Genomic DNA, 14,227 nt, shown 5'->3' on the forward strand with positions numbered 1-14,227 from the left:
CATCGGCATTTGAACAAAGAAAAGACTGAAGAATGTTTTGGTCACCCTCATTTGACACCAACTTAGGTCTTGCAAGTAGGTCAACATCAGAGCCAGCAACAAACTAGACAATCAACGTAAATGGGGGAGTTTAGTCGATAATTCAAATTATTTAGGCAATCTGCCTCCATTGATTTTTGCTTATCTTCAGCCCCCTCCCCCATCAGCTTTATGATGTCTGAGAAATTCAACTGATCAATCAATTAAAATGAGTCAACATCAACCTTAATATCCTTTTCATTATTTCTGCATTTTTACTGATTTTTTTTTTAAACATGAGTGCATACAATATCATGGGGAGAAGTGGTTTGGAGAAAGCTTTCTAACCCACAGCAGGAAGAGTGACATTGTAATGCTGAAGCTGAAGTGCTGCTGTGTTGGTAACAGTATTCGAAAAGTGGCCTTTTTTAGTGAAAGGAGTTCCTTAAATATTGAATTTCCTTCCCCAGTAGAGGTCACATGTTTGAGAGGTGCTGTCAAAAAAGCATTGGCGAGTTGCTGCAGTGCATCCTGTAGATGGTACACACTGCAGCCACGGTACGCCGGTGGTGGAGGGAGTGAATATTTAAGGTGGTGGATGGGGTGTCCTTGATGGTGTTGAGCTTCTTGAGTGTTGTTGGAGCTGCACTCATCCAGGCAAGTAAATACTATTCCATCACACTCCTGACTTGTGCCTTGTAGATGGTGGAAAGGCTTTGGGGAATCAGGAGGTGAGACAGTCGATGCAGAATACCCAGCCTCTGACCTACTTTTGTAGCCACAGTATTTATGTGGCTGGTCCAGTCAAGTTTTTGGTCAATGGCGACTCCTGGGATGTTGATGGTGGGAGATTCGATGATAATAATGCCAAGGGGCGGTAGTTAGACTCTCTCTTGCTGGAGATGGTCATTGCTTGGCACGTGTGTGGCGCAAATTTTACTTGTCGCTTATCAGCCCAAACCTGAATGTTGTCCAGGTCTTGTTGCATGAGGGCACAAACTGCTTCATTATCTGAGGAGTTGCGAATGGAACTGAACACCATGCAGTCATCAGCGAACATTCCCACTTCTGACCTTATGATGGAGGGAAGGTCACTGATGAAGCAACTGAAGATGGTTGGGCCCAGGACACTGCCCTGAGGAACCCCTGCAATGATGTCCTTGTGCTGAAATGATTGGCCTCCAACCATCTTCCTTTGTGCTAGGTATGACACCAGTCAGGGGAGAGTTTTCCCCCTGATCCCCATTGACTTCAGTTTCATTAGGGCTCCTTGGAGCCACACTCGGTCAAATGCTGCCTTGATGTCAAGGGCAGTCACTCTCACCTCACCTCTGGAATTCAGCTCCTTTGTCCATGTTTGGACCAAGGCTGTAATGAGGTCGGGAGCCGAGTGGTCCTGGTGGAATCCAAACCGAGCATTGGTGAGCAGTTTATTGGTGAGTAAGTGCCACTGGATAGCACTGTCGATGACACCTTCCACCTTTGCTGATGATGGGACAGCAATTGGCCAGATTGGATTTGTCCAGCTTTTTGTGGACAGGGCGTACCTGGACAATTTTCCACTTTGTCGGGTAGATGCCAGTTTTGTAGCTGTACTGGAACAGCTTGGCTAGAGGCGCGGCTACTTCTGGAGCACAGGTCGTCAGCATTACAGCTGGGATGTTGTCGGGGCCCATAGCCTTTGCTGTATCCAGTGCATTCAGCTGTTTATTAATCACAAGTGGAGTGAATCGAATTGGCTTCTGTGATGGTGCGGATTTCAGGAGGTGGCCGAGAAAGATCATCCACTCAGCATTTCTGGCTGAAGATGGTTGCAAAAGCTTCAGCTTTGCCTTTTGCACTCAGATGCTCAGCTCCGCCATCGTTGCGGATGGGAATATTCATGGAGCCTCCTCCACCCATTAGTTGTTTAATTATCCACCAGCATTCACGACTGTTTGTGGCAGGACTGCAGAGCTTTTATCTGATCCATTGATTGTGGGATCGCTTAGCTCTGTGTACAGCATACTGCTTCCACTTTTTAAACATGCATGTAGTCCTGTGTTGTAACTTCACCAGGTTTGTACCTCATTTTCAGGTATGCCTGGTGTTGCTCCTGGCATGCTCCTCATTGAACCAGGGTTGGTCCCCTGGCTTGATGGTAATGGTAGAGTGAGGGATATACCAGGTCATGAGGTTACAGATTGTGGTGGAATACAATTCTGCTGCTGCTGATGGCCCACAGCGCCTCATGGATGCCCAGTTTTGAGCTGCTAAATCTATCCCATTTAGCACGTCGTAATGCCACACAACACGATGGAGGATGCCGTCAGTGTGAAGATGGGACTTCGTCTCCACAAAGACTGTGTGGTGGTCACTCCTACCAATACTGTCATGGACAGATGCATCTGTGACAGGTAGATTGGTGAAGACAAGGTCAAGTAGGTTTTTCCCTCGGATTTTCTGCTCTCGCCACCTGCCGCAAGCCCAGTCCATCAGGACTCAGCCAGCTCAGTCAGTGGTGGTACCACCGAGCCACTCTTGGTGATTGACATTGAAGTCCCCCACCCAGAGTGCATTCTGTGCCCTTGCTACCCTTAGTACTTCTTCTAAGTGGTGTTCAACATGGCGGAGTACTGATTCATCAGCTGAGTGAGGGTGGTAGGTGGTAATCAGCAGGAGGTTTGCTTGCCCATGTTTGACATGATGCCATGAGACTTCATGGGGTCCGGAGTCAATGTTGAGGACTCCCAGGGCCACTCCTTCCTGACTGTATACCATTGTGCCACCACCTCTGGTAGGTCTGTCCTGCCAGTGGGACAGGACATACCCAGGGATTGTGATGGAGGAGTCTGGGATGTTGGCTAAAGGGTATGATTCTGTGAGTATGACTATCTCAATCTGTTGCTTGGCTCACCTGTGGGACAGCTGTCCCAACTTTAGCACAAATCCCCAGGTGTTAGTGAGGAGGACTTTACAGAGTCAACTGAGCTTTTGTGCCTTTGTCATATCCGAATCTGATGCCTAAGTTGAAGCCGAGTGGTCCGTCTAGTTTTATTCGTATTATACTTCTTCGTAGTGGTTTGATACAACTGAGTGGCTTGCTAGGCCATTTCAGAGAGCAGTTAAGAGTCAACCACATTGCTGTGGGTCTGGAGTCACAAAAAAGGCCAGACCAGAAAGGACGGCAGGTTTCCTTACCTAAAGGATATTAGTGAACCAGTTGGGTTTTTACAATAATCTTCATGGTCGCTACCGCTGACACTAGTTGTTTATTCCAGATTTATTTAATTGTTGTTTTTAAACTGAATTCAAATTCATAAACTACCATGGTGGGATTTGACCTCACGTTTTCGGTTTAATAGTTCAGGCTTTTAGGATTTATAGACCAGTAACATAACCACTACACTACCGTAACCAATATTTTTTCAATATAAGGCACTTTGTTTACATAGTAAGTTCAAGGACTCTGTTTTGGGAGAGCAACATTTGTTTGCCATTCACCTTCTTTTGTGCTTTGAGTGGTGGGCTGGTCTGTAGGGGGGCAATCTTGACTTTGGCCGATAGTGTAAAACATGGGATATTAGATCAGCCACCCATTATACATCTCTCGATTTTCATTTCACTGAGAATGAAAATCGGGAGAGAAATATAACGGTCACTTGATCCGATATCATCCGTTTTACACTATCACCCAAAGTCCAAATGTGTCCAATACAGAAACCCAGAGGGCTTCCTGTGTTTCCATTACCCCAAAGAAATCTGAGTGCAGAATCGCAGACATAGATTTTCATGGGTTTGCAATGCAGTTGCTTTCTAGAACCTGAGGTTATTTGTACTGTGGATTGTAGCTGATGGAGGGAGAATCACACTTCTGCAATCGGGTGTGCTGCTGGTGTGTAAAAGTGACATCAAATTCTCTTGCTTCGTGCAATATTCCTTCCCTGAAGGAGCAAGCCAGCAGGCACCTCTGCGGCTCCATATTTGGGGACCTGCATGGATTGTTGGATCCGTAAAAAGAGGTTAATTTGCTCCAAATTTCCTCCTAGAAATATATCTCAATGCTCCTAACAGCCCCATTTTGAGATCAAGGACTTGCTTTGCGAAGGATCAGGCATGTATAATGGAGTTTTTTCAATTTTTTCTATGTAGGGGACCCCTGCAAATATAGAGATACTCCCAGGCTCCTCTTGCAAATATTGATACACTCCTGGAGAACACCTTCAAATGTTGGCACTCTCCCAGGGATATTCTACAATTATTGACATTCCCGGAGACCTCCTGCAAATAGTGACATGCTACCAGGGATGCTCTGCAAACATTGACACACTTTTCGAGATCCCTTGCAAATATTGGCACACTCCTGGGGCCTCCCTGCATATATTGTTCTGGGGACCCACATGTCCCAACATCCAAAAAGACAATGTCAGCTACCCAAAGACAAACAGTATATCATTGCAGAATGTAGCCTCTATAATTATGCAGCAACAGAATAACAGCCTAGATTTTCCAATTGAAATCCCTATGGTAACCCATTTCAAACAAATGGCCCAGACTTTCCTGCAATAGCGATATGACATCAGTAACATATGCCGTAAATTTTGCCATCTTGCGCACCGATCTCACTGTTGTGAACATACTCCAAAATTTGCTTGATTTCTAATTAGAATACACCACAGCAAGCAGAGCGGCGAATCAGAGGCAGCATGGCCAATGGTCAGTGTTTGCTAATGGCCAGTGTTTTCTAATGGCCAGTGTTTTCTAATGGCCAGTGTTTGCTAATGGCCAGTGTTTTCCAATGGCCAGTGTTTTCTAATGGCCAGTGTTTGCTAATGGCCAGTGTTTTCTAATGGCCAGTGTTTGCTAATGGCCAGTGTTTTCTAATGGCCAGTGTTTGCTAATGGCCAGTGTTTGCTAATGGCCAGTGTTTGCTAATGGCCAGTGTTTGCTAATGGCCAGAGTTTTCCAATGGCCAGTGTTTGCTAATGGCCAGTGTTTTCTAATGGCCAGTGTTTTCCAATGGCCAGTGTTTGCTAATGGCCAGAGTTTTCTAATGGCCAGTGTTTGCTAATGGCCAGTGTTTGCTAATGGCCAGTGTTTTCTAATGGCCAGTGTTTGCTAATGGCCAGTGTTTGCTAATGGCCAGAGTTTTCCAATGGCCAGTGTTTGCTAATGGCCAGTGTTTTCTAATGGCCAGTGTTTTCCAATGGCCAGTGTTTGCTAATGGCCAGTGTTTGCTAATGGCCAGTGTTTTCTAATGGCCAGTGTTTGCTAATGGCCACTGTTTGCTAATGGCCAGTGTTTTCTAATGGCCAGTGTTTGCTAATGGCCAGTGTTTGCTAATGGCCAGAGTTTTCCAATGGCCAGTGTTTGCTAATGGCCAGTGTTTTCTAATGGCCAGTGTTTTCCAATGGCCAGTGTTTGCTAATGGCCAGTGTTTGCTAATGGCCAGTGTTTTCTAATGGCCAGTGTTTTCCAATGGCCAGTGTTTGCTAATGGCCAGTGTTTTCCAATGGCCAGTGTTTGCTAATGGCCAGTGTTTTCCAATGGCTTGTGTTTGCTAATAGCCAGTGTTTTCTAATGGCCAGTGTTTTCTAATGGCCCGTGTTTGCTAATGGCCAGTGTTTGCTAATGGCCAGTGTTTTCCAATGGCTCGTGTTTGCTAATGGCCAGTGTTTGCTAATGGCCAGTGTTTTCTAATGGCCAGTGTTTTCCAATGGCCAGTGTTTGCTAATGGCCAGTGTTTTCCAATGGCCAGTGTTTGCTAATGGCCAGTGTTTTCCAATGGCTCATGTTTGCTAATAGCCAGTGTTTGCTAATAGCCAGTGTTTGCTAATGGCCAGTGTTTGCTAATGACTATGTCTAGGAGAGTATACCCAATATGTAAGAAATAATTTGGTTTGAATGAAACTGAAATTGCAAATCTTCATTCCATATAATTGTTTTCAGCCATCATCAATAAGCAAAATGTTTTAACACATGAAAACTAATAACAAACCAGATAGGTTTCCTCAAATATATAAAATTTGTATTTAAAATATAAACAGCAATAAAGAAGCATGTTACAAAAACACTGCTTCTTCGTACGACCTGTGCGTATATCAAAGCACATTAGTATTAGAGTCGGCTATGAATTAACCCGCTGTTATCTGTTCTCTACCCCCACCCTCCTTGGAGTAGATTTTGACTTTGTGCAATATTGTAAAATGGGTGATAGCGAGTCGGCATCCTGTTTTATATCTCTCGCGATTTTTATCTCCATTGACTTCAAAGGGGAAAAGGAAGTGAAAACAACAGATGCTCCAATCTCACAGACGACGTTAATGAGCTGAATGATCTGCAAAGTGATGATATGGAAGATCATCAGTGAGGGAATGGAAGGACATTAAAAGAACAGAAGAGTGCAAGTAATTAAGAGGGTGAAAGGAGAGGTCAGGAAAAGGAGAAAGAGAAAAGAAATAGTCACAATTCGCATGAGAACTAAATCAGGAAATAGTTGGGGCTTGTAATAAGGGAACAGCTATAATCATGGGGGATTTTAACTTTCATATTGACTGGACTAATCAAATTGGGCATGGCAGCCTTGAGGAAGAGTTCATAGAGTGTATTAGGGATGGGTTCCTTGAGCAGTATGTAACTGAACCAACCAGGGGGCAGGCAATCTTAGATCTGGTCCTGTGTAATGAAACAGGATTAATAAAAAATGTCCTAGTAAAGGATCCCCTTGGAATGAGTGACCATAATATGGTTGAATTCCAAATTCAGATTGAGGGTGAGAGAGTTGGGTCTCAAACCAGCATACTGAGCTTAAATAAAGGAGACTATGAAGGTATGAAAGTAGAATTGACTAAAGTGGACTGGGAAAACAGATTAAAGTGTAAGACGGTACAAGAGCAGTGGTCTACATTCAAGGAGATATTTCACATCTTTCAAGATAAATATATTCCACTGAGGAATAAGGGGAGTAAAAGAAAAGACAGCCATCCGTGGCTTAGTAAAGTAATAAAGGATAGTATCCGACTGAAAACAAGGGCATATAAAGTAGCCAAATCTAGTAGGAGGATAGAAGATTGGGAAGCATTTAAAAGCCAGCAAACAATAACTAAAAGATTAATTAAGAAAGGGAAGATAGATTATGAAAGTAAACTAGCAAAAAATATAAAAACAGATAGCAAGAGTTTCTACAGCTTTATAAAAAGGAAAAGGGTGGCTAAAGTGAACGTTGGTCCCTTAGAGGATGGGACCGGGAAACTAGTGGTGGGGAACATGGAGATGGCAAAGACGCTGAACAAATATTTTGCATCAGTCTTTACAGTAGAGGACACTAAAAATATCCCAACACTGGACAAACAGGGGGCAATAGGGGGGGGGGGAGGAGCTAAAGACAATTAAAATCACTAAGGAGATGGTACTCGGTAAAATAATGGGACTTAAGGCGGATAAATCCCCTGGACCTGATGGCCTACATCCTAGGGTCTTGAGAGAAGTGGCGGTAGGGATTATGGATGCATTGGTGATTATTTTCCAGAACTCCCTGGACTCAGGAAAGGTCCCGGCAGATTGGAAAACTGCTAATGTAACACCTTATTTAAGAAGGGAAGTAGACAAAAAGCTGGAAACTATAGACCAGTTAGCCTAACATCTGTGGTTGGCAAAATGTTGGAGTCCATTATTAAGGAAACAGTAACAGAGCATTTGGATAAACATAATTTAATAGGACAGAGTCAGCATGGTTTTATGAAGGGGAAGTCATGTTTGGCAAATTTGCTCGAATTCTTTGAGGATGTAACATACAGGGTGGATAAAGGGGAACCAGTGGATGTAGTGTATTTGGACTTCCAAAAGGCATTTGACAAGGTTCCACACAAAAGATTACTGATCAAGATAAGAAATCACGGGATTGGGGGTAATATACTGGCATGGGTGGAAGATTGGCTATCTAACAGAAAACAAAGAGTTGGGATAAATGGTTCATTCTCGAGCTGGCAATCAGTAACTAGTGGTGTTCCGCAGGGGTCAGTGCTGGGACCCCAGCTCTTTACAATCTATATTAACGATTTGGAGGAAGGGACCGAGTGCAACATATCCAAGTTTGCCGACGATACAAAGATGGGAGGGAAAGCAATGAGTGAGGAGGACATAAAAAACCTGCAAAAGGACATAGACAGGCTAAGTGAGTGGGCAGAGATTTGGCAGATGCAATATAATGTTGGAAAGTGTGAGGTTATGCACTTTGGCAGAAAAAATCAAAGAGCAAGTTATTATCTAAATGGAGAGAAACTGCAAAGTGCTACAGTACAAAGGGATCTGGGGGTCCTGGTGCATGAAACACAAAAAGTTAGTATGCAGGTGCAGCAGGTGATCAGGAAGGCCAATGGAATCTTGGCTTTTATTGCAAGGGGGATGGAGTATAAAAACAGGGAAGTCTTGCTGCAGTTATACAGGGTATTTGTGAGGCCACACCTGGAATACTGCGTGCAGTTTTGGTTTCCATATTTAAGAAAAGATATACTTGCTCTCGAGGCGGTTCAGAGAAGGTTCACTCGGTTGATTCCGGAGATGAGGGGTTGACGTATGAGGAAAGGTTGAGTAGGTTGGGCCTCTACTCATTGGAGTTCAGAAGAATGAGAGGCGATCTTATCAAAACATATAAGATTGTGAGGGGGCTTGATCGGGTGGATACGGGGAGGATGTTTCCACTGATGGGTGAGACTAGAACTAGGGGGCATAATCTTAGAATAAGGGGCTGCCCTTTCAAAACTGAGATGAGGAGAAACTTCTTCACTCAGAGGGTAGTAAATCTATGGAATTTGCTACCCCAGAGAGCTGTGGAAGCTGCAACATTAAATAAATTTAAAATGGAGATAGACAGTTTCCTAGCAGATAAGGGAATTAGGGGTTACGGGGAGAGGGCAGGGAAGTGGACGGGAGCCTAGGTTCGGATCAGCCATGATCCTATTGAATGGCGGAGCAGGCCCGAGGAGCCGTATGGCCTACTCCTGCTCCTACTTCTTATGTTCTTATGTTCTTATGTAAATATAAATATCTAGCTACATGTTTATATTTCTTATCTGAACCAAAAGCATTAAAAAAAATGGAAACCATGGGACCCAGCTGTGAATTGCTGTGTTGCCACTGCTGAACTAAGTACAGTTCCCTGTAATGGCCTGGCATTCTGAAGTAGGAAGTATTGCAGATTGAATTATTTTTGATCCATCTGTGTGCTGTGAAAAGACCATTGTGCGATTAAAAACAAGGTTTGGTGCTTCGTGAAAGGTTTCCCCCAGAAATGTGAGTGTTCTGCGGTAAAGGTTTTGTTGAATGTTGTGCAAAATCACGATCCTGACTGGCGCAAACATAGGTTCATTATATGTAGCCCATTTGCTAGTAGAGGCCTGTGGTTCTGGCTCCGTGCTCCAACAGGTACGGCATCCTTGGCCTGCAATGTGGCCCAGTTGCAATTTGGATGGTGAATGGCAAGAGGGTGAATCTTTGTGCCCATTAATGTGGGAGACATCAATCTAGGCCAATGTTGTCCAGTACATTAGCCACATGTGGCTAATTGGAAATCCAGATGTGGCAAATTGCATTTCTGATTAGTAAATAAAAATGAGTAATAGACACTGTCATTGGGTATCTGATCGCAATGATCATATTGACACGCCATATACACGTGAACATTTTATGTGTTTGTTGGTAAAATGTTAAGAGGAAAGCAGAGTATGCAAGTGTTTTTTGATTATTGTGAGTGCTTTGCTTCTCTGGTTACTGAGTGGTGGGAGATGTTAAGTAAATATACACATGTGAAGTACATTCACCTGTATTGTGCAAATGTATGCAAGACGTTTTCCACTACAGGTGTAGCTCAAACGGTGCCACTGTCGCCACACCTGTGGCTCATCAACAATTTCTATTGAACAACACTAAACTAGGGAAAGGGATTATTGTTCTTCTAATCAGGTATAGTACACCCAGATGCAGAATAAAGCTTTGCTCAACATTCTGCTTTAACCCCACCCTTTCTACTGCACCACACCTACCACCCTTCTGCACTCTCTAAGACTGCCAATTTACACCCAGCTTTCATCATATAATATGTCATCTTGTGCAGCTGACCTGTGTCTGTGAGAAATTCAGTTGATATTCCAAATATTTTATTTACAGTATCTTATAGTCATTAGGGAGAAGAGACTTTCACCTCATCCCTTTAGCTTGGATTGGAACCCCAGTCACAGAGTTGCAAGCACAATGTCCCCCACACCTCATGACGTAACACTCTAAGTAGAGAGAATGGGAACAATTTATCAGACAGGCCCCAGAGCTGTTCAAATGTGGACGCAATGTAGGATTTGCAAAATTTCTACATTTCCCCAAAGATTATTATTAATAAAAGGGACCCTGCGTGGACATTTTTTTTTTTTAAAGGGTACCCAAGATGGCGTCCGCGCCTCGTGGCCGAAAGCCTGTAAGATTTTAAAAGCTTGGACTCTGCGGCACAAGCAGCTTGTGGAGAAATCGAAACCACTGCTGCAGTTTCTGTGAAGAGAGACTTTTGTATTTTGAAAAGCAGACAGGACTTTGAATATGTATTAGGCCAAATCAGAGACAGATCAAAAACCAGTTAGGCCTATACTTAAGGCCATCAAGCAGTTTGCATAAATAATCGGAAACAGCTTAAGGAAGCCATCGAGGCTGGACAGGCCCATTAAGATGTATTAACAACAAAACAACTCGATAATCAGGCCAGTAGATGTGATTACCAGCTATCTAAAAACAGTTCATTTAGATTGCTACCATTATTTAAACTAGCCCGCCAAGATTGGGACAAAGAGCTAACCTGATTTGGCGCGCAGATAAGGGCCATCCGAAGGAGTATAACTGAAGGCCCCAGGTAGCAACCTCTCCCCTCTCTTCCCTCTGGCTCTCTGCTCCCCGCCCTCATGGCTGCTGCTCTTCCCCCGTCCCGCGCTTACCGCCTGGCCACCACCCGTGCCTTTCCCCATTCCACCAGGAACGCCCGGCATTGCACCAGGCGGACACGGACAAACCAGGCCAGGCGAGGCGGGACGTGACGAGGCGAGGAGGCGAGATGAATTGGGAAGACGAATGGGAGTACGATTGAAGAAAAGCTTCGAATAATCAGGCCTTCAATCCAGCCGACCTGTGACTATCTTCATGCAAACTCCAACTGCCGACCAAGGAAGAGGAACCATCATCCCTGCGAGGTAAAGTACCCAAGCAGAGACTTTAACTTTGGGGTACTTGTATCTGGACGACGCCCTTGCAGCACCCCGAGACCACGTGATGACGGCAGGCTCCAGAGAGCACAAAGAGCGAACCCCAAACCCCACCGCTGTTTTGAATTCAGCAGATCTTTAATTGGTGAGCATGAATTCTGGCCCCTCATAGCTTAACCTAGTTAGATATAAGGGGTGGGATAAGGATAAGGGGATTGTTAAGATAGTTGTTTTCCCTCGATGTGCCATGTGTTCCCCATTCCCTGTATAAGTATAGTTATTTGTATTTGCCTGTAATTTTACACTAGTAACTTCTCATAAGATTGTGTTAATTTCCATTTTTCTGTTTAATAAAATCTTGGTTTTTGCTTACATCCAAACCACCTGTCTATTCGAGTCTTTTCTGTATCGCCGCCTGTACCTAAGTCTGGTGTCTAGAACCCAGGGACGTGGGAGCGATTCGAACCGCTCACAAACAGTCAGGGGCATAACTGACTGGGCGCAAGCGCCAACCCCACCACCACCCCCTACAGTAAATAATTCTGTGGTTTCCTGTTGTCTTTTCTTCCCATCGTCCTCTGCTCCCAATTGCTCTAAACTCACAGGTTACAGAAATAGAGGTAACTGTCACCAGAATTTACATGTAAAATGAAAACATGTAAAACATGTTATTGGATTTCTGCTTCCATTATTCTGAGTGATAAATAATAAAAACAAAATGTGCTTTTTAAGCATTCCTTGGAGACAACTATTCCCATTGGTTTGTGAGTCAGTAATGCGAGGGTATAAGATCATCGGCAAACGAATGAAGGGAGAGATTAGAACATTTTTTACACAGATGCTTGCTAGGACAAGGAATTTCTGACCAGAAACAGTGGTGGGAGCAGAATCCATATAAGCTTTTAAAAGGGAATTGGATAAATATTTGAAAATATTAAAAGGGGAAATGTGTTTAAATAAATAGCTTTTTCAGAGAACCAGCATAGGTGTGAAGAGCTGAATAGCCTCATTTTGTGCGAGAAACATGTGTCCACAGCTGTGATCAGATAGTGGGAACTTGAGGAGAGATGTCGACAGGTAAAGTTAGCCATAGAATGACTGATGTGGAATGGTGTCTTGTTTTGGTGTTATGGGCAGTGTTTTATTTCTTATAAATCAATAAAGGGCATGGTAGCATAGTGGTAATGTCACTGGGCTAATGATCCAGAGACTGTAAGTTCAAATCCCACCACAGCAACTGGAGAATTTAAATTTCAGTTAATTAAATAAATTTGGAATTAAAAAGATAGGCCTAGAAATTCAGTTGTGGGTCCGCCAGGGCTTTAGCGCCTGAAATTTTGCGCCGGCGTTAATGCCGCTGCGCCCGACGAAAATTCAGTTGCCCCGGGCCCAGACGGCGGCGGGCGCTAATGGAGGGTTTTTGCGCCTCACTATGGGCGTTCAGTGCAGTTTTGAGGCGCTAATCCCCCGCTGCGGCACCCGAGGCGGTGCGGCAGGCTGGGGTACTGCAGGCCTCCTCCTTCTGTTAAGGAGGAGCTGCTTGCAGCCGACCACTGGCCGGTCGATTCACCCGACAAATGAGTCCGGCACCTCGGGGAAGAGCCGGGCTCGCGGGCCACACACATCAGTGCCGCGGGGGGGTGGTGGAGGAGTCCGGGGAGGGAGGTGCGGGCAGGCGGCCGCCGGGAAAGCGGCCGGCCGCCGCTCCACCTTTATGCGCCGGCGCAAAGGTGTGTAACATCCCTTTCAACAATCATTGGTTGCGGCTGCCACGGGCAAGGTAGCCGCAACTGAATTTGGGCTTGGGGCCGGGTTACCACGGCAACCGGGACGCTGCGCACACCGATGACGTCATCGGTGCCGGCGCAGCGCTACCGGCTAACGCCGATGGTAGGGCCCAACGCAATTTCGTTACCAGCTATAATTCCGGCGCAAGACCCTCTAACGCCTCTAATTGGGCGCTAACCCCACCGAATTTCTAGGCCCAAGTATCAGTAATGGTGACTGTGAAACTATCGGATTGTTGTTAAAAACCCATCTGGTTCACTAATGTTCTAACCTGACCTATATGTGACTCTAGACCCACAGCAATGTGATTGAACTCTTAACTGCTTTCTGAAATGACCTAGTGAAACACAATAAGAATAAAATGGATAGGCCCACTCAGCTACAGGCACACACAGCCCAGTCAACCCTGACAAAGTCCTCCTGGGGACTTGTGCCACAGACTAGTCAAGCAACAGCCTGCCATAGTCATACTCACAGAATCATATCTTTCACCCAAACTCCTCCATCACCAGCCCTGTGTATGTTGTGGCATCAACAGTTGGGAAGGAGTGGCCCTGGGAGTCCTCAACATTGACTCTGGATGTGGTCAAGGAAACCTCCTACTGCCCTCCCTCAATGCATCAGCACTCCTCCATGTTGAGCATCACTTGAAAGAAGCAATGAGAGCAGCAAGGTGAACGGAATGTACTCTGGGTGGGGGACTTCAATGTCCATCACTAAGAGTCGCTTGGTCGCACCAGTAATGGCTGAGTCCTGAAGGACAGGTGGTGAGAGAACCAACACGAGGGAAAAAACCTACTTGACATTGTCCTCACCAATCTGCCTGTTGTATTGAGAGCAGTGACCACCAAACAGTCCTTGTGGAGACGAACTCCTATCTTCACACTAAGGACGCCCACCATCGTGTTGTGTGACACTACCACCGTGCTTTATTTCTCATCTACATGTTGCCCCTTGGCAACATCATCTGAAAACAAAGTGTCAGTTTCCACATGTATGCTGACGACTCCCAGCACTACCTCTTCTCCCCGCCACAAACTCTGTTCCCTAGCCACCGACTCCATCCCTCTCCCTAACATCTGTCTGAGGCTGACCACACTGTTCACAACATTGGTGTCATATTTGACCCCGAAATGAGCTTCCGACCACATAGGCGCAGCATAACAAAGACGCTTGCCTCAGCTCATCCATGCCTTTGTTACCGC

The sequence above is a fragment of the Somniosus microcephalus genome, chromosome 1 (assembly GCF_052327205.1).
Source record: "Somniosus microcephalus isolate GS21.2 chromosome 1, FLI_Smic_1.0, whole genome shotgun sequence".
NCBI classification, from domain to species: Eukaryota; Metazoa; Chordata; class Chondrichthyes; order Squaliformes; family Somniosidae; genus Somniosus; species Somniosus microcephalus.